General features: G+C 35.8%; 1 non-coding gene across 1 annotated transcript; it reads right to left on the bottom strand.

The window, feature by feature from the left end:
• Window positions 1-24244: 24244 nt before the first annotated feature.
• Window positions 24245-24351, bottom strand: LOC120069190. Its single transcript, XR_005479467.1, has one exon. It is a non-coding gene; the product is annotated as a small nucleolar RNA R71 (small nucleolar RNA).
• Between the last annotated feature and the right edge of the window lie 266 nt (window positions 24352-24617).

The following is a 24617-nucleotide window of genomic DNA, read 5'->3' as shown; positions in this document are numbered from 1 at the left end:
AAAAAAAAAAAAAAAAAACTCATCAAACAATTAATTTTTAGATATTTCATTTGAGGGACACTTACCTGAATGTGGATCACAATATTAGACATAAAATTAAATTTTATATCTAATATAATTTCTTTATAAATATATATTTTTTAATATGTAAGTCAGTAGACATAAAATAAAAAATTTATGGTATATAACACATATATGGTATATGAATATAGAAATAGAAGTTCGTGTTAAATTTCTAGTATGTATTTGTGCTTTTAACATGAAGTTGTCGATCATCTACTTGGAGACTTCTATTTGGCAATAAAGTCGAAAGGTAAATTTCAAATAGCAAAATCATTTGGTTCTTTCGTGAATACGATAGACTAAATAAATGCTTCCTTGTTATTCCGATTGACATTTTTTAAAAAAAGGTCTTTCGATTGACACATTTATTTCTTAGAAGCAAAACTTTTTAATTTTACTTTCATCAACATCGTGGTTAATATCTCTAAATTTTACTTTGTATATGTTGGAGAAAATGGTATATTAAAACTTAATACATTAACAAAATGATTACTCCTCAGTACGCTCAATGTATAATATTCAACTCAAACGTAAACCAAATGATGTAATAAGACTTAGATATGGAAATAATCAAACATTTTTTTTTAAAAAAAAAACCACAAAATCTTTGGAGATTCAAAACGTAGTCAAGACATGCTTCTGATAAACATTATTCTGAAGACAATTATTTGCTCTGCCTGAGATGCAAGCAAACTACAGTAATCCTCTTAGCAGGATACAACAACTAAATCCAGTAGAATTGGAACCTTGAACTACTTGAATCTAGCAGTACTCTTGGATAGTTGCTATAAAACCAACTCAAGATGAAACGAGAGAAGGAAATGAGAGAACTTTTCAATTTGAAGTGAGATAACACAAATGAACAACTACGTTGCTATTTGTAAGTTAACAACTTAGTAACTTTCCAAAATATAAAATAAATCAAATAAACACAGAAATTGAAATATTTGTCAAATTTAACTCAATTGAGTTGTTAGTTATCAAAATCAAACATAACTCATTCAAATTGAAGTAACTACAAATTTAATTTTCATATATTTTAAAATTGTACATGAAACATCATCTTAATCTGAAGATTCAATCCAATTGTCTCTAGGAATGCCAATGGTCTGACGAGTTTCCTGCTACATTATCGGGTGCCAACGGACGCGCTACCATGTTTCTGAGCCTTCAAGCCACGAGATGCGTATTAGGTTGGGTTAAATCACTAACTAGATGGCCATCAGGGATTTTGATAATTATATGTATGTCCCACTAGTAGGTTGCTTTCATTGGATATAAGCGTATAGCCTAACCTCGGTAATGAAGTTATTTACTGAGTATTTTATACTCCTCCTTTATTATTTTATGTTTTTCAGATAAGGAAAATGATAAAATGAGATTAGACAGAAGCTTTCGCTTATGATCTCATGTTTTCATGTTTTAAAATCTTAGTTTTGTAATTGAATTTAGAAACCTTCCAATGTTTGCTATTGTTTGTCTTAGAAAAATTTTCTTGTAATGTTTGGTTTAAAATGAGGGTAATCTAATTAATGATTTTCAGTTATTTAGTTTGAATAAAAGTGATTTAGTTTTAATAAAAGTTATTTTCTTTTGAACATTTATTTTATTTTAACCAGTTCATGAAAAGTGTCGTTTTCAAATGTATGCATACATATAATAATGGACTAGCTCATGTCCTAGGGACTCGGGTCATTATAATTGGTATTAGTGAAAGAACTGGTGAAGGTTCGCAGTGGAAGGGGATAGGTCCCAATGTTACAAATGTGAAACCCAAATTTCAATTTCCAACTTAAGCAGGTGATTAAGGGAATTAATTAGGTATAAGTTAAATCCTATGCTAAAGAGAAGGAAAATTTCTAAGGTGTTTGAATAGATTTTCCTTGAGTAGCTTTGAGTTGGGCATTAATTAGTAAAATTTGGCAAGTGTGAAGTCAAAGGAAACCATGCACTTGGTGTTGGGAAACATTAATGCACGAGGCATCTAATGAGGCTAAGGTTGTAGAAGTTATTAAGCCTTGAAAGCCAAGTGTGGTCAAGTGAAGATAAGTCAGGGGTTGGGCAAGGCATGCAGCAACCAAGTGTTGGAGGGTAGCATGCATACGGTAGAGTTAAAGTTGAAGTATTGTTCGCGCGAACAATCATGTAGTTATAGATGCGCTAAGCAATGCGCTAGACAATCGTGTACTTACGTGTAGCACTAAACGATGCAAAGTGATGCGCTAGATAGTAGCACTGCACGTTAGGCAATGGCACTACACGATCAGCATAAGCGTTAGACGATAAACATAGAAGCTAGATGATAGCACAAGACGATAGCGCTAAACTATGAGCTTGGGCACTAAACGATAAGCTTAGATGCTAAATGATGCGTTAGGTGCGGACGTTGGGCGTAGACGCAAGCACTACATGATCATGCTACACGATGAGTGTGAGTGCTACACGATAGGCAAAGCGTTAGACGATGGACGTTGCACGATAGATGCAAACGCTAGACGATGGCACTTCACGATAAGCGGACGCGTTAGATGATAGCCGTGTTGCGTTAGACGATAGGGTTAGTGCTACACGATAAGCGACAATAAGAGGTACGCAATGGGCAACAACGAAAGTTACACGCTAGCGAGATCGTAGAGAGTGAGAGACTACTAAATGATATGCTATGCGATAGGCTATGCGCTGAACGATGAGTGAGAGCGAGATCGTTAGGTGATTAGCGACAGTGAGAGATCACTAGATGATGGAGCTATATGATGAGGCGTAAGTGTTATACGATGGGCAGGCGTTACACGATGAGTGACAGCGAGATCGTTGGGTAAAGAGCGACAGCGAGAGTTTACTAAACGATAAGTCATACGGTAACGCCAGAGCTATACAATTTACTACAAGCCAAGGATATCTAAGAGCTGTAGGCTGAAAAGAATTAACCGAACATATAGCAATCAAAGGGAATGCCTGAAGACCATACAATTTGAATTGGGTGAAGGAGAAGGCATGCAAATCGGTTAGATTAAACTGGAAGAAGAAGAAGCGGACACTTTAAGCTGGTGGTGGCAAGGTTGAGCATTGGCAGCTTGAAAAAGGAACGGCTGGGCATGCTGCAAGCTAGAGGTGTCAAGATAGGGTGAAGGATGAACGCCTATAAATAGGGCAAGGGGCTTCACTTCAGCTCACAAGAATCATTTCCACTTTGAGAGATCACCTAAGAGAAGTAGTTGAGAGTAATTAAGAGGAATTCGTGCGTTAAACAGAGGAAGAGCACGTTGATCTGAGCATTGATCAAAGCAGAGACACTTGGTGGTGCAGACTGTACGGACAGATGATAGTGCCAAGTTCAAACGAAGAGTTGTTCCAAACTACTAGTGAAAATCACGTCATTCTTGAACCAAAAGCTTTTAAATTAAATGTAGTTTCAGTATGAGGGCTGCTATTAGAAAATTCTAAGTTTAAGCCTGTCAAATTTAAGAAAAACCGAGAGATGCTCACCAGTAAGGAGACAGCCAAGCCAAGCCAAGTAGAGAAAACTTGAGACTCTGAACTCTCGATTGAGAATCTTAGGGCCAAACTTTAAGGTAAGCTAGTTAAGACATTTCTAAACATTTTTGTAAAAGAAAATGTCTTGAGATATGGTCTGGAATGATGAGTAATCTAAGCTTAAAATTGAATCTGGAATAGGATTCAACAGAAGCCCAAGGGAAATTGGGTTAAGTGGGAAGGAGAAGCAATCCCAACAAATCACTGTGAGTGGTTTCTTATTTTAGTCTTTTAGCATATTCTGAATTAACATGTTATTATTATGAATGAATACTTGTTAACATGATGAGAGCATGAGATTGGGATAGTCAGGGGGTCAACGAACCTAGCTCCCGAGCCCAAGATGGAGTCTCACAGGATGGTCAGAGGACCGAGAAGTCTAGTTTATGAGCCTGTAGGAGGAACCTCGTATGGGATGGTCAGAGGGCCGACGGGCCTAGCTTCTGAGCCCATGAGAGGGAGTATTATGTGCACATCAAGTTATGGATGTTATAGATATGAAATGTTAACTATCTACCATGTGTATAGGTAGGTTTGTGAAAAGTTTCATTCAAGATAGAGGTTTGCGTAGTAACCTCATGTTATGATGTTTATAAGTTGAAATAGACTTATAGAATTATGATTCCACTCACTGGGCTTCAAAGCTCATGTTTTATTTTCATGTTTTCCTTGTAGGTAGCAGAAGAGTCCAGGTTGCAGGAAGTGGTCGAGGTCTACCATAAGATAGAATAATTACTAGAATAAAGTTTGTAGTCGAGATGGGGCTACTGTTGTAAAACATAGCTTAAAACTTGTAAACTAGTTTCCTAAAGAAAGTTGCAATTTTGTTTACTTTATTAAGTTTTCCACTGCAAAATTAATTGTTTTAAAGGATACTAGCAAGAATGGGCAATAAGTGTCATGAGAGTGATATATGTTGTCTTCACGCCTCATTCTAGGTAAGAGATGAAATCTGGGAAGGGGTGTGACAATAAATTTCACAGAATCCTAAATTCATAGAAAATTTTAAGGATGAAGAACACTTACCCTTGTAGCCAATCTTCTTTGTGAATTCCCTCAATCTAGTCACAAACATTTCTCGAAATCCCAAATGGCCACCACCACAAATAGAGCCTCCTGTATTCGATGTTAGGGTTTAAGAATTCAGGAGTTGTGGGCTCTGAATTTTGGGAAGAGGGAGGAAAGGATGAGAAGGAGAAGAAATACACTTTTCTTCTCTGTAAATTTTTTGGATTTTTCCAGAGAACTCTCACTGACCTTCTGTATCAAAATTTCTAGAAAGAGACCAATCTCACATTCACCATTCAACACCACGATTGATGGAGAGGAAAAGTAGGGAGGGGGTTATTAAAATAACTCCCCAATTTAATTTAATTAAAAATTAAATTAAATAAAAAAATATATAAATATAATAACTAACTTATTATATGTATATAACTATATGCTATATCAAATATAACATATAATCTATAGTTTTTATATTTTATCAAATACAATATAACCTATAGTTTGTATTTCTCTCAATTAATCATGGTTTTTAGTATAAATCACATTTATACTAAGTTATATGAATCTCATCCATATAATTAGTATTTGAATAAAATTCAAATATTTAATTCCTCTCAAAATAAACTTTATATTATAATGTATCAAATACATTGTATTAGTTATATCATATATACTTAATTTAATTAATTATATCATATATAATTAATTCCCTCAATTAATTTGAACAATTCAAATCAATCAAAAATTAATTCTCATTAATCCCTATTCAGCTACAGAGAGGACCTTATAAACCTGTAAATTGAAGCTCCAATGGTTTTTGGGTAATTAATTAAACTCATAAACTAAATTATCAACATCCATTAACTGTCAGTCACTCCACTAAAGACCGACAACTGCACTCTTAGAAATATAGATATATTTTCTATGTCCATTGGATATAACCAGTCAACAGTGTGATGACCCTTCAAAAATTACTCGTAAGTACAACTGGGCCAAAATTATTGTTTTCCCCTGTAGTTACATCTAACTCCTTAGGTACCAACGATTCTTTTAATGAACAATAGTCATAGTCTAACTATGACTAAGTCCTTCTATGTGGCCACATTATTCAAGCCCCGAAATCAGCCCTTAATGGCACAATTTATCTACTTACGACATTAGAGAAAGAGTAAATTATGTCTTGTAGCTGTGTTTCCAGCTTCCTGATAAGAAGAATCCCCAAAATGGTAGGCATTTTTAGTCGGTGATCTGGCCATTCTCACCCATGCAAATCAAAGGATCGCCTTTATAGGCAGGAGTTCAGAAATCACTCGGGATTCAGGTTATGTTATCTATGGTCATCCTAGTGAAATGTAAGTCTTTATTATTAATGATGTTATATAATTAGACTAATCATTTTGTGGTCCAATCTTATAAAAATTCTTTGTATAGGATACCCTTACTCACATGTGTCCACATGAGTGATTAGGATCAGATCATTTGTAGCACTTTACAACACTTGTAACATCTACAAAGCGAGTCGTGTTTGTAGTGTCACTTGAATAAGGTACCCAACCTTATCCATCTACTACAAACCATTTAGGTTATCATTTAAACATGATTCACCTGTATGTATCTACATATATGTTCAAATTACATAAAATAACCCAGGATCTCAGTTTATTAGATTTAGTATATGCTCATAAAATAACAATTATTTTATCAATAACTATTTGTTTATACAATGTTTACAAACTATGAGAATACAGGAGAGATTTAGGATACCAATCCCAACAATCTCCCACTTGTCCTAAAGCTTTGGGAAACAAATGTACAATATAAATAAGGTACAAAATACAATAAACTAGGGCATACACTATAATCCAATAACATCTCCAACTTGCCCTAGATAATATGCCGCATGTCCCGTAGATCCAGACTTTTTAGATGACCCTCGAACACTTTAGCCGTGAGAGTTTTTGTAAACGGATCAGCAACATTCCGCTTTGAAGTAATCTTCATGACAATCACATCACCTCGATGCACAATCTCCCAAATCAAGTGATATTTCATCTCTAAGTATTTGCCTCTTCGATGACTCCTAGGTTCTTTAGAATTTCCCACAACACCACTGTTATCACAATAAAGTGTGATGGGCAAAAACATATTTGGAACAACTTCTAAATCAGTAAGAAACTTCTTAAACATAATAACCCCTTTAGCAGTTTCACAAGCAGCTACGTATTCAGCTTCTATAGTAGAGTCAGCAATGCATCCTTATTTGATACTTCGCCAAACTATAGCTTTTCCATTCAAAGTAAACATTGACCCTGATGTGGATTTCTGAGAATCCCAATCAATCTGAAAATCAGAGTCCGTGTATCTTGTAAGGATCAAATCCTTATCTCAAGCATATAGTCCCTTATTCTGTGAAAGTACTTGAGGATTGTTTTGACCATTGTCCAATGATCTAATCCTGGATTGAGACAAGGCCAACCTTTTGTTCTTACAATCCCTGATGATTTGTATCCCTAGAAAAAATTACGCCTCTCCCAAATAAATTATTTGGAATTGGACGACCAACCATTTCTTTACATCAGTCAGAAATCCTACAATATTCCCAATGAATAGGATATCATCCACATACAACATGAGGAAAGCTACTAAGCCGTTGATGATTTGCTTGTAAACACAAGGCTCATCAACATTATGGTCAAAGCCATAAGATTTGATTGCAGTATCAAATCTTATATTTCAAGATTGAGATGCTTGTTTTAATCCATAAATAGACCGATTAAGCTTGCAAACCTTTTTCTCTTAATCTTGTTCAATGAATCCTTCTGGTCGATTCATATAGACGGTCTCTTCAAGATTACCATTCAAAAAGGCAGTCTTGATGTCCATTTTCCATATTTTATAGTCATAATATATGGTTACGGATAAGAGAGTCCTAATAGACTTTAACAGGACAACAAGTGAGAAAGTTTCTTCATAGTCTATTCCTTCAACTGGGGCATCACCCTTTGCCGCAAGTCTAGCTTTAAAGGTCTTTACCTTTCCATCTTCATCTCTTTTTCTCTTGTTGATCCATTTACAACCTATGGGTTTTACACTATCAGGTTGATCTACAAGCTCCCAGACATAATTCAAGTACATAGAATCCATTTCTTGATTCATGGCTTTAATCCATTCATCCTTGTCAACATCTTCCATAGCTTGTTTATAAGACAATGGATCCTCAACACTATCATCAACTATGATGTATTAGGCCTATGTTAAACCCATATAGTATACAGGTGGGTTCATAACCCTCCCACTACGTCGAGACAATCTCAACTCTTGAGATGGATGTGAATGATTAGATGAACCGACATCAACAACTCTTGTTGACATATCAGCCTCTTCAACAACTCTTGTTGACGTCTCAGTAGATTAATTAGAAATTTCACTTAAAATAATTTTGTTTTGTGATTTATGATCCCTCATGTGGTCTTCTTCCAAGAAGGTATCGTTTTTCGATATAAACACTTTATTCTCACTTGGATCAAAGAAGTACCCATCTCTCGTTTCCTTGGGGTAGCCTACAAATACGCATACTTTTGAATAGGGTTCCAACTTTTTGGGGTCTGTCATTAGCACATGGGTTGGACATCCCTAAATTCTGAAGTGGTGTTAACTACATTTATGACCTCTCCATAACTCAAAAGGTGTTTCAGAAATACTCTTTAAGGGAACGTTGTTCAAAATATAAATAGATCTCTCTACTGTATATCCCCAAAACAAGTCAGAAAGTTGAGCATTGCTCATCGTAGACCGAACCATGTTTAATAGGGTTTTGTTTCTTCTTTCCAACATACCATTTTGTTGAGGTATACCAGGGATTGAGAGTTGGGATGTAATTCCACGTTTTATCATATAGTTCTTGAATCTTTAGCCCACTTACTCTCCACCACAATCAGATCATGGTGTTTTTATCTTTTTATCTAACAAGTTTTCAACCTCAGTCTTATACTCTTTACTTTTCAAGTGCTTCATACTTATGTTGCGTTAGGTATAGATACCCACATCTAGAATATTCATCTATCAAAGAGATGAAATATTTATATCCTCCTCGTGCTCTTACATTCATTAGACCGCATAGATCTGAATGTATAAGGTCCATGGTCTCTTTGGCTCTATAACCTTTTCCAGTAAAAGGTCGTTTTGTCATTTTGCCTTCAAGGCATGACTCACATAGAGGTAAAAAGTTTTCTTCTAAAACATTTAGAAGTTTACTTTTGAGCAGTCTATAAATCCTATTGAGATTAATGTGACCTAACTTTAGATTCCAAAGATCGGCATCTTCTTTAGGAGAAGCTCTCAGTCTTTTAATAGTTTTTGTTGTTTTGAACATTTCAGTATTTAGCACGGCTTTTGTAACTAATGGCCTTAGTATATATAAGTTACTTTCCATTGAACCAAATCCTAGTTCCATTCCATTCTTAAAGATAAACACTTTATTTTCAGAGAATGATAGGGAATACTTTTGTTCAATCAGATAAGCAATAGAAATTAAGTTCCTCTTGATACGAGGAACTATATATACGTCATCCAATAACATATATCACTTCTTATCTAAAAATAACTTTAGTCTTCCTACAGCATTAGCTGAAACGACCTAATCAGTACTGACTCTAAGAGTCATCTCTTTAGCTACCAATTATTTCCAGGAATTAAATTCCTGATAGGAAAAACTTATGTGATTAGTAGCTCCCGAATCAACTATCAAGGCAGAATCAACATTCTCTACTAAGCACGTCTCTAAGACAAATAAATTAGATTTATTTTCTTTGGAGTTTTTCCTTTTCTCGATAGTAGTGGGATCAACTCCATAACCCATGTCATAAACTCCAAGTTTCATCTCAAAGGACAATCCTCGTTCATTAACTTCACTAGATTTAGCAACATTTGCTTTTTCTATTTGTCCCTTGACATTCGATATGGACTAAGAGTTTACCTAGGCAACTAACATTACTGGTTTCATCGTCATTAACCCCAATTTTGTTGAATTGTGAGGACTTCCTCTCAAATAGTTCTTCAATTGATTGCATGATCTGATATGCAGTGACCATGCTCTCAATTTTTTTGGCCAAGGCATCAGTTATGCTTGCCAAAATGTAAACTCAAGCTTTATCATTAACCTTTTTCCACATCTCGTATGCATCACTGATATTTTGTGTTGCATCATGGGTTGAAACTTGAGGACAATCCTCAGTCAAGACGATGTCGAGATCGTTAACCACGAAAAAAGTTTTAATTGAATCATTCCAAGTCGTATAATTAAAATCGGTCAAAATACTAGAGGCAAATAATGAAAAAATATAGTTTGACATTTTTGCTGAAAAGAAACCAATTGATCTACATTAGATTTTAGCATAACTCTTAAACATCCAATCATTTTAGCAAAAACTACATGTACCCCATTTAACATCTAATTTTTGCAATGATGCTTCAGTTATTTAGGACAAAAGTCACCGAAGGGTAGTCATCCTTTCACTGAACTGAGACACTCTCAACCAATTATTACATTAGAGTAACTCTTATTTCTATAACAATCAATCATCATTAATTTGGTCAAGAAATCATTAACTAGCTTAACAATTTCTCGTAAGTGTGACCCTTCATTTTACCCTAGAGTTCCATCCCAATGAGCCAATCGAAGGGAAAAATTGATTGGAGGAAAAGCTAAAGTGATCCTATCCATTTCTAGAGTTTGCCTTGATATTGGCCCAATGCATAAACCATCAAAATGGGACACTCCCAGGGCGCCTCGAGGTCGTGGAAGAAGATCTAACGGTGCAAACTAATAAAGGAGACCGTAGGACATGTTGACACACATCCCTCTCCCACTTACTGTAAATACTCTCTCCAATCATTTTGATATTAACCCATTTAAACATCATCGAGGCCAAGCATTAGTCTCACGGAATGAACATTGAGGGAGAAATGTGAGTGAAAAAAATGACATATCATATACATCTAATCATTTTTACTAATTGATTCTTTAAGTTTTCCTCCCACTAAGTATTTAAAAAAAATTTAAGGTTTATTTAATTTAGAAAAAATACGGTTAATTATTTCTAATCATTTTTACTAAGTGATTCTTTAAGTTTTCCCAATAGTAAAACTTACTTTAGATAGTTAAACAATTTTTTAATGTTTGTTAAACACGTTAACAAACTTTAATAAAAAATTGCATGCTTGTAACAAATCTATCTAATTTACCTTTCCAGGTCAGTTTCCAGGTAGGGGTGTGTGAAACCCAGATTTCCATTTTCCCTACTTAAGCAAGTTGTTAAGGAAATTAACTAACTGGAAGTTAAATCCTATGTTGAAGAGAAGGAAATTTCTAAGTGTGTAATAGATTTTCCTTGAGTAATTTTGAGTTGAGCTTTAATTGGTGAAATTTGACTATTTGGCAATGTGTTAGTATGGCCATTATACTTTGAAAGGTTATTTGTGAGGATTAGAAAACGCATGTGGCAGCCTCTAGTTGCACATCCAATGGCGTTGGACGTTGGATGCGATGGATGCATTGGATGCGATGGACGCGGCAGTGCTATGCGATGGTAAGCAGCGATGGATGCGGCAGTGCTAAACTATGCGTTGGTGATGTGCTATGCGTTGGTGATGTGCTATGCATTGGTGATACACTATGCATTGATGATGTGTTATGCATTTGTGATGTGATATGTGTTGGTGATGTGCTATGCGTTGGTGATGTGCTATGCGTTGGTGATGTACTACGCGTTGGACATCCGAGGGCATGTGGGCGCATTTATGGTTAACGCATATGAGGTTGGTTGGACGCATGCAAGAGCGTCATCCGAACATGTGGCTTGTTGGGAAGAAACCTTAAGTCTTAAGTAAATGAGGTGGTTTCACAAGAGGACATGCAAAATTAAGCATTTTGTGCCTGCTAAGGATGAAGAAGACACCTTAGATTGCGTTGATTGAAGGTTGCATTGATAGTGTGAGGAAGAAACACTTGGACATGCGACTAGGTAGGAGCTGTCGACCTTGGAGAGTTTTTGGACGTCTATAAATAGAGCCAAGGACTTCTTTTCAGATCACAATTCAAAAGACATTAAGAAGAGTGGGAAAACTGGTTAAACATTGCGTTGATAGTAAATCTATGCGTTGATCATAAAGCTTCAAGGGGGACGTAGTTAGACAGTAAAGTCTGGAAACAGCATCAAATTGGGACGAGAAGTTCTCCTATCATACTCATGTGTTTGGAGTAATTCAAAAGCCATATGAAATCTACGAGAGTATAGTTTTCAGGATAGGGCTGCCGGAGAAGAATCTCCAAGGAATCGGGCTGTAGAATGAGGAAAAGACAGAGGGGTCGAGCTGTCGGGTAAGTTTGGGCCAGCTATGAGATTTTGATGATTTCTGCAAAACCACGAGGATTTATGAACTAAGATTTTGAGGTAAGATTTCTGAGACATTTTAGAACATGTTTTTAGAAGGAAGTATCTTAAAATAAGGTCTGTAACTCTAAGTAATCTAAGCTGATATATGAATCTGGAATTTAGAGTACAAAAGAGAACCAAGGAAACCTAAGGAACTTCGGAAAGGAAAGTTCCTAACCAACCAAGGTGAGTGGTTATTGTGTGTTGTATTGTTGATATAATTTCTATATATAGGTAAATGTATATAGGGGATAATGTTAAATTGGAATGATCGGGGATATATGTTTATTTGATTATTATGCTTGTATGGTTGATTTGGAAACTGAAATTATTCCCGTGATGTATAGTTAGCATGCTTGAAAAGGTACTTGACGGGAAAATATTGTCGGCTTCGGTCGGCGAGAAATGATAGTCGGTGACGACCGGCGGGAAATATAGTCAAGTTACCTAAGCATAACTAGTGGAAAAATAGTCAATGTGCACATTGGCAGGATAATAGGGTACAAGGAAAGTTTCCACAGGAATTGTTGATACATTGCTTTAGTATACGTGTGAAAGTGCTAGGAAAAAGGTATGATCATGTCAGGGATAACTAGTGGTAAAGTTGGGGATGTTCATATTATGTAATAACTAGCGGTCAAGCTGGGGTTGATTGTTTTTTTAACCAGCAGTTGAGCTGGGGTTAATCCAACGATCTGGCTGGAGAAATAATTGTGAACATGTGGTAATGTTCTTGTTGACTATGTATTGATTTCCAAAAAGTATATTTCTGAAGTCAAAGTTATTTGTTTACCTTAAGATCTGTCTCTTATACACATCTAGATGTGTATAAGAGACAGCGTAGCGAAAGATGAGGAGTTTCAGGGTGCTGCTAAGGACAAGGTCTACCATGTCACAGCCACACTTCTGGTAGGTTCAGATGAGCAGTACATATCCTGTCTCTTATACACATCTAGATGTGTATAAGCCCCCACGTAGCGAAAGATGAGGAGTTTCAGGGTGCTGCTAAGGTCAAGGTCTGCCACATGCTACAGTTACACTTCCGGAGGGTTTTACAGTTGTTGTAAACTTTATAGCTAAGTCTTGGAGTTGTATAAACCTTACATTGTTGTAATAAAATGGGCCTACTTAATCCGTTGTTGTTTGTCTCCTTGACTTAATCAGTTGGTTGTTGAATTTGTTCATTGGTATCAGAGTTATTTCCGCAGGGGTTATTAGGCAGTAAGTGTCAACAAAAGGGTTGATAACTGCTGCAGTCACGCCCTTTCTCGGACTCAGAGGGTAGTCTGGGACGGGGTTTGACAGGGTGTTTCGTTTCCATCAACTTAATACCCCAGCCAAGATAGAACTAGCCTTAGACAAAGGATCCCTTATAGATTTGTTTGCTACAATTTTAATCTTTTATTAAAATCAATTGAATTTTATTAAGTTGATTAAAAAGGTTAAATTAATTTCTAATCTCACTAGAAATTTTTTATCTTAGGTTTATGTGAATCATATTTTAAAATTATTTTAAAAATGATTGTACCTAAGTTTACATGCAACTATGAATTATTGATTTTAATTTCTAATTTTATTTAATTGTAACAATTATAAAATAGATGAAATAAATTAAAACTATTCATTGCATCGAATGACATACTTAATAAAATTATAACATTTATAAAATTATCTAAAGTAATGTTGTACATCATGCAATTCCCATTTCATTAGTAAACATACGTAACACTTATATATTAAAGTAATGAAATAATTAATAACATACATTGCATCCATAAATTCAATTAAATATTATAAGTCTTATAATATAAATGATGCATGACTATGCTATTAATGCATGCAAGCATATAGTATAATCCTCAAATATAAATGATGCATGAAAAATGTTACTATGGTGTAATTTTTACTATATGACATACATTATGATATGTATTAAGTAAATTAAATCATACATCATATGCATAATTTAAAACATAAATTTATGGACCAAGATTGGACTCCTAAACCAATAAATAAATTAATATAACATTTATATTAATTTAATTAATCACAAGTCTAACTATTACAAATTAATAGTCAAATTAGTTTGAAACAAGTGAACTGGCACTTGAATCGCACGAACCGAACCGTCCAACCTCCAAATCGGCAACGAACCACTAGAACCAAGCATACGGGACGTGAACCAACTGAGCCATGAACTGAGCCGTGGATGAATCGGACATTGAACCACACTTCTTCTCCATCTTGGAGCATCATGACATAACAGTGAAGGTTCGTAGTGGAAATTACAGAATGCAATACCCACCAGAATTCTGTAAAACAAATTCTGGAAAATTGAAAATAATTCGGACCAAGAACTTTATTTGATACCAATTGAAAGAACCGGTGAAGGTTCGTAGTGGAAGGGGATCGATCCCAATCTTACAATTTTCACAGAATCCCAATTTTACAGAAGACGAAAAATTATGTATTTCAATAAAATTTATAGCTTGCAAATTCATAGAAGATTTTAGGGATGAAGAACACTTATCCTTATAGCCAATCTTCTTCACGAATTCCTTTTATCCAGTCACAAACACTTCAATCACGACAAAACAATCTCTAAAATCGAAATCCCAAATGGCCACCACCATAAATGGAACCTCCTGTATTTCTGTTAGAGGTTGAGAATTCAAGAGTTGTGGACTCTAAATTTTGACATGAGGGAAGAAAGGATGAGGGGGAGAAGAAACACATTTTTCTTCTCTATAATTTTTTGGATTTTTTCAGAGAACTCCCATTGACCTTCTGCACCAAAATTACCAGATAGAGACCCAATCTCACGCTCCCCATTGAACACCACGATTGATGGAGAGGAAAAGTAGAGAGGGAGTTATTTCCATATTTCCTCATTTAATTTAATTCAAAATTAAATTAAATAAAAGATATATAAATATAATAACTAACTTATTATATGTATTTATAGCTATATGTTATATCAAATAATTTTTATATTGTATCAAATACAATATAACCTATAGTTTGTATTTCTCTCAATTAATATTGGTTTTAGTATAAATCACATTTATACTAAATTATATGAATTGACCCTATAATTAATATTTGCATCAAATTCAAATACTTGATTTCTCTCAAAATAAACTTTATATTATAATATATCAAATATATTATATTAATTATATCACATATAATGAATTTGATTAATTATATCACATATAATTTATTTAATTAATTATATCATTTAATTAATTCTCTCAATTAATTTGAACAATTCAAATTAATCCAAACATTAATTCTATATTGTACGCCCGAATCCTTACACATTATGATCCGACCGCTACGACATGCATACTTAGACTTTTCTATCTTGAGATGAGTTTGGTGAAAATTTCAAAGAACATATCTAAATTTTATTAATTAGATAGAAAACTATATAAAAAAAAAGTTTATTTATCAAAACACCAGGATCCATAAAACAATAGCGTAGTGGTACAAAATGCATATGCCTATAATAGTGAGTTTGATGGTTAGCCATTTGAGCGACGTCCAATTCTGCCATCTGCGCTGTGTTCTTACCTACAAAGTCTGTGAAAATATAGGATGAGTATATAATATACCCAGTAAGTAATTCTCACGTAGGGTAGTGACCAAATGCACAATCACAAGCAACATGTAATGAAAACACATGATTGGGACTGAAAACGTATAATAACATGTGGTGGTCGGTTATGCTTCCAACATAAATCTCTCCGCCCTGATAGAAAGATGAGGACCTAAGTGAAAACTAACCCATCTGATGATTAGCAGGTCATAGAGTCAGTAGAGCCAGAGTCGCATCCAATATCAACCATTAGCATAAACGTAATATTGGACTAGAGGGGTGCAACCATACATACCCTGCTAGTCCCTAGCATAAACATATCGTAAGATTAGGCCTGGAGGGGTGCAACCATACATGCCCTACCAGCCCTGGAAACATAAATTTCTCCGCCCTGATAGGAAGATGAGGACTTAAGCGAAAAACTAAACCCATCTGATGTTTAGCGGGTCATGCAGTCAGTAAGGCCAGAGTCGCATCCAACATCAATCATTAACATAAACGTAAGATTAGACCGGAAGCATAACTTACACCTAATTAAAACTTGATTTTAATGTAATTGTGAACAAACATAATGCATGGGGTCCCTTGTAGAGAAACGTGTTCTAAACATGTAATGCAATATAACAATTAACATAATCATGCAACATAATAAAGGTACACTACCATAGAACACTTAAAGAGATTGGTGAGATAAACTACTTACCTTGACTGTGATCTAATTATTCCTTATTATTCTTTATGATTTGATTAGTAGAGCTTTCCCTTTTTAAATCAAAAGAAGAAATTTGGGCAGAAATTTGGGCAGCACCTTACCCGAGCTTTTCTCTTTTAATCTCACAGAACTTCCTCACTCACATTTACTTTTTCACACGATTCTTTGTTATTGAGATTTTTTTTAGAATGGGTTAAATCTTCGGCAAACGGTCCTATTTTTAGTAGTTTTCAGCTCTTCTCAGTGTGACAAATCATCCTACAGGTGGCTTCTTTAGAATTACTTAGGGTTTAAGGATTCCTCTCAATAAGAAACCTAATCTTGGCTAACGTTTGCCCTTACGTCATCATTCTCTATTTGTATTCAATTTTAGGGGTTTTCTATGTATAATCTTTAAGGTCGTGGCCAAATTCAACACATAATCCACGCTTCTGTCCAGATCTCGCTCTCTTTGTTCTCAGAATCTCGCTCTCTCCAGCTTTCTCGCTGGTTTAGCTCTCGCGACTCCCACTCTCGCTCTCGCTGTCGCTGGTCGTGCTCTCGCTCTCGCTCCCGCTCTCGTTCCTGCTCTTACTCCCGCTCTTTCCTACTGTCTCGCTGAGAATCTCGCTCTCTTTACTCTCGCTCTCTCCAATGTTCTCTCCAATCTTGCTAGTTTTCACGCGTGGTTTCCTTCACTGCTTGTGGATTTCACTTCCTCTTTTTAACTCTTTCAAATTTTAAGAGTATATAGGCAATTAATTCACCTCCAATTCTTCCAATGAGCGGTGCCCAAACAAAAAGTTATCAACTGCCCGTTGTCTCCTGAATTAGCTAGCGTCCAACTTCTAATTAATCCTCCATGATTCTGCTCCCTCATTCATTATTTTTGGATAATGAATAAATATCCAATTAATCCAATAAATTTCCAATTTCCAATTTTTCATTTTTTTCATTTTTTTTCCTTCTAAATTTCTACCCCTTCAAATAAAATTTCGTCCTGTTTAATATTTGACATTTAATTTCCTATATGCGTACAAATCTGGGTCGTTATATATATAATCCTTGTTCAGCTACAGATTGGACCTTATGGACCTGTAGATTGAAGCTTCAATGGTACTTGGATAATTAATTAAACTCTTTAATTAAATTACCCAACATCCATTAATTGTCGGTCACTCCACTAAAGACTGACAACTACACTCTTTGCACTACAGATATATTTATGTGTCTTTTGGATATAACCAGTCAATAGTGTGATGACCCTTCACAAATTGCATGTAAGTACACCTAGGCTAAAATTACCGTTTTGCCCCTATAGTTACATCTAACTCCTTAAGTACCATTGATTCCTCTAATGAACAATAAGTCATAGTCTAACTATGACCAAGTCCCCCTCGGGCAAAGAGAAGGTGTGGCCACATTGTTCAAGCCTTAGAATCAGCATTAAAGGGAGCAATTTATCTACTTACTCTGACATCAAGGAAGAAGTGAATTTCGTCTTATGTAGCTGTGTTTCCAGCTCACCAATCAGACGATCTGTATGTACACTCAAACCAATAAATGTTATTTTATTGCTATTAATAAAATAATTGTTATTTATAAGCATATACTCAATCCAATAAACTAAAAATCATAGGTTATTTTATGTAATTTAAACATGTAGAGACATACAGATGCATCTTGTTTAAATAATAACCTAAACGATCTGTAGTAGATGGATAAGGCTGAGTACCTTATCCTGATGACACTATGGATACGGCTCGCTTTGTAGGTGTCACAAGTGTTGTAAAGTGCTACAAATGATTTAATCCCAATCCTTCATGTGGAGACATGTGAGCAGTGTTATCCTATACAAAGAGTTTGTATAAAACCGGACCACGAAATGATTAGTCTCATTATATAACATTGATAACAATATAGACTTACATTTCACTAGGATGATCATAGGTGACATGATTTGAATCTGAGTGAGTTGTGAACTCCTAATCATGAAGGTGGTCATTTGATTTGTATGGGTGAAAGTGGCCAGATTGCCATCTCAATAAGCCTACCATTTTGGGGATTCGTCTGACTAGGGAGTTAGGAACACAACTACACAAGACGGAATTCACTCTTTCCTCGATGGCAAGGCAAGTAGATAAATTACTCTCTAAATGACTGATTTCGGGGCTTGAACATAGTCGCCATACACTTTTCTGGGCCGAGAGGGACTTGGTCATAGTTGGACTATGACTTACTGTTCATTAGAGGAATCAGTAGTGCTTAAGGAGTTACATGTAACTACAGGGGCAAAACGGTAATTTTGGTCCATGTGTACTTACGAGCAATTTGTGAAGCGACATTGAACTATTGATTGATTATATCCAATGGACACAGAAATATATTTGTAGTGCGAAGAGTGCAGCTTTTGGTCTTTAATGGAATGACCAACAGTTAATGGAAGTTGGGTAATTTAATTAAAGAGTTTAATTAATTATCCAAGTACCATTGAAACTTTAATCTAATGGTCCATAAGGTCATCTCTGTTACTAAACAAAGATTTAATTAAGAATTGATTTTGGATTAATTTGAAGTATTCAAATTGATCGGGGGAATTAATTATATATGATATGATTAATTAAATTAATTATATATATGATATAATTAATATAATGTATTTGATACGTTATAATATAAAGTATTATGAGAGGAATTTGAATATGATTTAAATTATATGGATAAGATTCATATAAGTGAATTTAGGTTATATTGCATTTGATATAATACGTAACTATAAATTATGTGTTATATGGGATATAACATATAGTTTATACATATAATAAGCTTGTTATTATATGTATAATTATTATTAATTTAATTTTATTAAATCAATATTAATTAATTAAACTCCCTCCCCCTAATTTCTCTCAGCCAAGTATGTGATGAGAGGGCTCAGTGAGATGAATGGTGATGCTTCATCTTCTCTTATTTTTTTCTTTGAGAGAATAGTTCTCTCTGTAAAAAATAATAATAAAAAAATAAAATTATAGAGAAAATTTCTTCCCTTTCCCATTCTCAGTCTCTCATCCTCCCTCTTCCAAGGATTCAAGCAAACCCCACCACTCTTGCTTGAATCGTTTATCCCAAGGAGAATACAAAGAGTTATCAAGTTGTGGTACCCAATTGGAAAATTCGTATTGGGGATTTCGGATCGTGATTTCATAAATTAAAATGCACAATCTTCAAAGGTATTTGCTTTTCTCCCTTTTCTTTTTTAAAAAAGCATGTTGTAAGTTTAGATTAAAATGCACAATCTATTTTCTTTTAATTCTATAATTTCATAAATTATATGAAAATTGAAATTGGGATCGATCTTTGCAATCCGCTGCGAAAACCTTCGTTGGTTTTCCCTTCAGTGCGAGCCTTTAAACCGACCATTCATGTAAAAACATTTCATTTGGCAGCTGAGTTTGATTTCCAGTCGGAGAGCGAGCACTTAAAGACATTTGGGGTAGAGCCTTCCTCAAGTCAAAACAGAAAGGTAAACCAAAGAGCTCTAGAAACTCCATAGAAGAGCCATAATTCAGACAGGTCTCCACAACATTGGAGGCAGCAAAATTCTCAGTATGTCACTGTTAGAGAGGACAGATCTATTTGTAACTCTTGTAAAAAACGTAATGGGGTATGATTCCATTGCAAACTTGAAGGACATATAGCTGATAGGTGCCTCAAAAGAACTTTATCTGATGATAGGGGCTAGCACACAAGTTCGTATCAGGGTGGTTTTAATAGGTCGAAGCAAGAGAATGGCCAAGTGTGTATACTACAACTCGACGATAAGCAGATAAGTCAGGCATAATGGTGGCAGGTACGCTCCCAATCTTAGGGCACTATGCATTGATATTGTTGATTTTGGGTCATCTCACTCGTTTATATCATCAGTATTTGTGAAGCATGTCATGTTAGAATTAGAGCCTTTACATTATGTCTTATCAATTTCTACTCTATCTGGAGAATTTATTTTAGCGAATGAAAAGTTAAAGGCATGTCAGATTGAACTAGCAAATCATACACTAGAAGTGACCTTAATAGTCTTGAACATGCGTGATTTTAACGTAATATTGGCACGGATTGGTTGGCTGCTAACCGTGTCAGTATAGACTGCTCCCTGTAAGGATGTGATTTGTAATCCTTCTATGGAAGCTAGCTTTAAATTTAAAGGGGATAGAATCGTGGTCTTACCCAAGGTCATTTTAGCTATGAAATTAAACAAGCTACTTAACCAAAGTACTTGGAGTATCTTGGCAAGTGTGGTTGACACTAGAGTAACTGAAGTCGTCTTGACTTCAGAGCCAATGGTAAAGAATTATCCAGATGTTTTTCCAGACGATCTCCCAGGTTTGCCACCATATCGAAAAATAAACTTCACTATCGAGTTGGAGCCAGGTACAACTCTCATCACAAAGCCTCCTTATAGGATGGCCCCAATAGAGTTGAAGGAGCTCAAAGTCCAGTCAAAAGAGTTGTTGGATAAGAGTTTCATACGGCCAAGTGTGTCATCTTGGGGTGCCCCAGTGTTCTTTATGAAAAATAAAGATGGATCGTTACGCCTCTGTATTCACTATAGAGAGTTGAATAAGGTAACCATCAAGAACAAGTACCCTCTTTCCAGGATTGATGATTTATTCGACTAGTTTCAAGAAGCTATAGTTTTCTCCAAAATTGACCTTCAATTAAGTTACCACCAGTTGAGGATTAAGAACGCTGACATTCTTAAGATTGCATAACAATCTAGATGTGGGCACTATGAGTTCATCATGATGTCATTTGGCTTGACTAATGCTTCTGTAATATTTATGGACCTGATGAATAAGGTTCAAGGAATTCCTTGACACTTTTGTGATAGTTTTTATAGACGATATCTTGGTTTATTCCAAGATATAGGTAGAACATGAGGGGCATCTACAAAAGGTTTTAGAGACTTTGAGGTCGAATAAGTTGTATGCCAATTCCTTTAAGTGTGAATTTTGGCTATGCCAATTGTCCTTTTTGGGATATGTGGTGTCGAAAGAGAAGTATCCGTTGAGCTAAAAGATTGAGGCAGTTATGAGTTGGTCTTGTCCTATCACGGTTAGAGAGGTGCGTAGTTTTGTAGTTTTGGCAGGCTATTATCATCGGTTTGTTAAAGACTTTTCCTTTATAGCCACACCCTTGAGTCAATTGACTAGAAAGGATAGTTTTCAGGATCTCAAATAGAAAATGGTTTATGCACCAGTTCATCCAGTATTAAATGAATCAAGAATTTTCGTTATTACCTTGATGCCTCCAAGAAAGGATTGAGGTGCTTTCTAATGCAACATGGTAAGATGGTTGTCTATGCCTCCCACCAGCTGAAGAAATATGACAAAACTATTCTACACATGATTTAGAGTTAGCAGTAATGGTTATTTCTTTAAAGATTTAGAGACATTATTTATACGAAGAGAATATACAAATTTTCGCAAACCACAGGAGCTGGAAACACTTCTTCACTCAGAAGAAGTTAAATATGAGATAGCGCAAATGGCTAGAGTTAGTTAAGGACTATGATTGTGATATTCTGTATCATTCATACAAGACAAATATAGTGGCAGATGATAACGGGCAGAAATGCACGTTATTACAGTACTAAGTTATAAAACAATCCAGGGTTGCGATGATAAAAATATACATTATTGCGTCTAAAAGCATTAAGTTCACAATATTGCGGTCGCATGCATCCATCGCATGAAAACAGTTAACTTATGTATTTTTGTGCAGAAAATGCATTGACACAAGGCGGAAAATGCAATCCAAAGAAATCGACGGCCGAGCGCATCAAGAGATTGCGTTAACGTAAGGCTATGCGATCATTTGCGCTCGCGAATATCTACTCAAGAAGGTTGCCGCATAGAGCAGGCGTATCATGGTCAGCGCATCTAGGTGAAAAGCATAATAAATCACGATGGGACAGAAAACTGATGACTGTCGATTCCAAATTAAGTTGACAAGCCATTAACGACCTACTGTAGCAAGTACACTCAACTTTCGGTAACAAATATTTAGTGCATCAGATAGAGAATTAATGTCATCCCATCAGTGATATCATAAGACAGAAGAAGCCTTTCACCCCAAAGCTCTATAAATACCAGAGGCCACCTTCAGTGAAGAAGTTCGTTCAGTTCGATAATTTTCTCCATAGTTAGAAGTAGACTTGTTCTTAGTTTTGCTTTTACTTAGAAGGCGGAAGCGAAAGAAGTGAGATTTTACCGAGAGTTCATTTCAGTGAACTTGGAACAGTGCCGGAAGCGTCGAGATCAGAGAGAGGGCCAACTCCTGCGGAAGCAGGAACATCTTTTGAACAGAATAGAGTTAACAGTGTAAAAACCATGGGAAGCAAGGAATTGCAACCAGGCTATCTACCCTTATCTTCCATTGATATTTTATACTCTGAACTTATATATAAAAATGTAATTTACATCTTCATATATGTTCACTCTCTGTTTATTACGCATGAATAGCTAAATCTGTCAAATGGGTTGAGAAGCAGTTAGCTAGCATAACTGGGGATCTTCACTCTATGTGATTATCTTGTATTATGTATGCATCATTCTTCCGTTAAAAATACTCAGGAGGGTAGTCTAAGGATAGAATCTAGGCTTGGAAAATTCATGTTAAAATCTAGGCTCGGGAGAGTCAGATTAGAACGCATAATCAAGAGTAGCAGCTTAGGAAAAAGCACTGTTTGCTATTAGCGCATCGCATGCATCCTAGAGATAGGTTATGATTGTATGTGGTCAACTTGTCCTTATATGAATCTTGCATCATCGCATAGCCAAGAAGTAGAGACTTAGGAATAAGCTCTATAGACATTATCGCATTCATCACATGCGTCCTAGAATTAGGAGCTACAGCATTTGCATTGGAAAATGATTTGTTGTCGCGTGAGTGTAGCATGATTGCATAATTTGAACGCATTCTCAGGAAATGCTAGCTAAAGACCTTTTGAACCCGTTCCTCTGCATACTCAGTGTATCTGTCGCATAATCAATCTTTTCTTAAATCCGCCGCATACTTTTCATACTTCAAACAACAAACCAACCAACCATTAATTTATTTGTTATCGCAAGGTGAACTTAAAAATTACTATCGCATATTGTTTTCCTTATTCCCTGAATTTGACCCTGGACTTACCAGAAAACTCAGTAGGATTTATACTTCGATTCATCTGAAAAAACTTGTTGCAAAACGCATTTTCCATCACCGCAATTCCTTCCATTATTTCATCACATAAAATAACGCATCAAGTTATTGGCGCCGTTGCTGGGACTTTGGCAAGACATCGTGCTAAGGGTAATTTTTCTAATTTATTTATAGCTTCCAGTCTTTGGCGAATTACGACCCAGAGATTAAAAGAACGTTTCGACGAAGACTGAGAGATAGCCGCCGACAATAAGAGAAAGATAACATGGCGGAACAACTTGGAAATGGAGCACCGATGAAAATAACTTCATGGCAAATCTGATCCTATTGGCGAATGACCGCAATAGGTCCATTCGGGACTATGCGTCACTCAACCTCTATCATTTATCCCCAGGAATCATGAGGCCCGCGCTTGATGTATCAAGATTTGAAATGAAACCAGTGATGTTAGAAATGATCCAGACTGCTGGACAGTTTGAAGGGAGGCATGGCAAAGACCCGCATGCCCACCTCCAGAGCTTTATAGAGATCTAAAATACTTTTGTGTTCCCAAATATCTATACCAAGGAAGTTCGACTAACTTTGTTTCCATTTTCGTTGTGTGACCAGGCACAAAAATGAGCATACTCTCTCGAACCGAGGGAGATTACTTCATAGGACCAAGTAGGAGAGAAGTTTATGAAGAAATATTTCCCACCAACGGAGAATGCCAGAAGAAGGAAGTTAATAACCAATTTTGAACAGGACATGAATGAATCGATCGGTGATGCTTGGGCGAGGTTTAAGAGGCTGGTAAGAGACTGCCCGCATAATGGCTTCTTACAGATGGAGATCTTTTATCACGGATTAAAGCCTGCTTCGTAGACTATTGCCAATGCGGCAGCCGCTGGAGGTCTGCTAGATAAAATGTATGATGAGACCAAGAACATCCTTGATCGTGTCTCTAAAAATCACGAGGACTGAAGAGAGAGCGATCAAAGATTGAGAATAAAGGATAGTGACGCGAACAATGGTACTATCGCATCCCTTCAGAGTCAGATGAATACGATGATGAACTTGATATAGGGAATCGCAATCAACAACC

Source organism: Benincasa hispida, unplaced genomic scaffold (genome assembly GCF_009727055.1).
Source record: "Benincasa hispida cultivar B227 unplaced genomic scaffold, ASM972705v1 Contig281, whole genome shotgun sequence".
NCBI lineage: Eukaryota > Viridiplantae > Streptophyta > Magnoliopsida > Cucurbitales > Cucurbitaceae > Benincasa > Benincasa hispida.
Note: the sequence above shows the minus strand (reverse complement) of the source record. Positions and strands in the feature narration are given on the sequence as shown.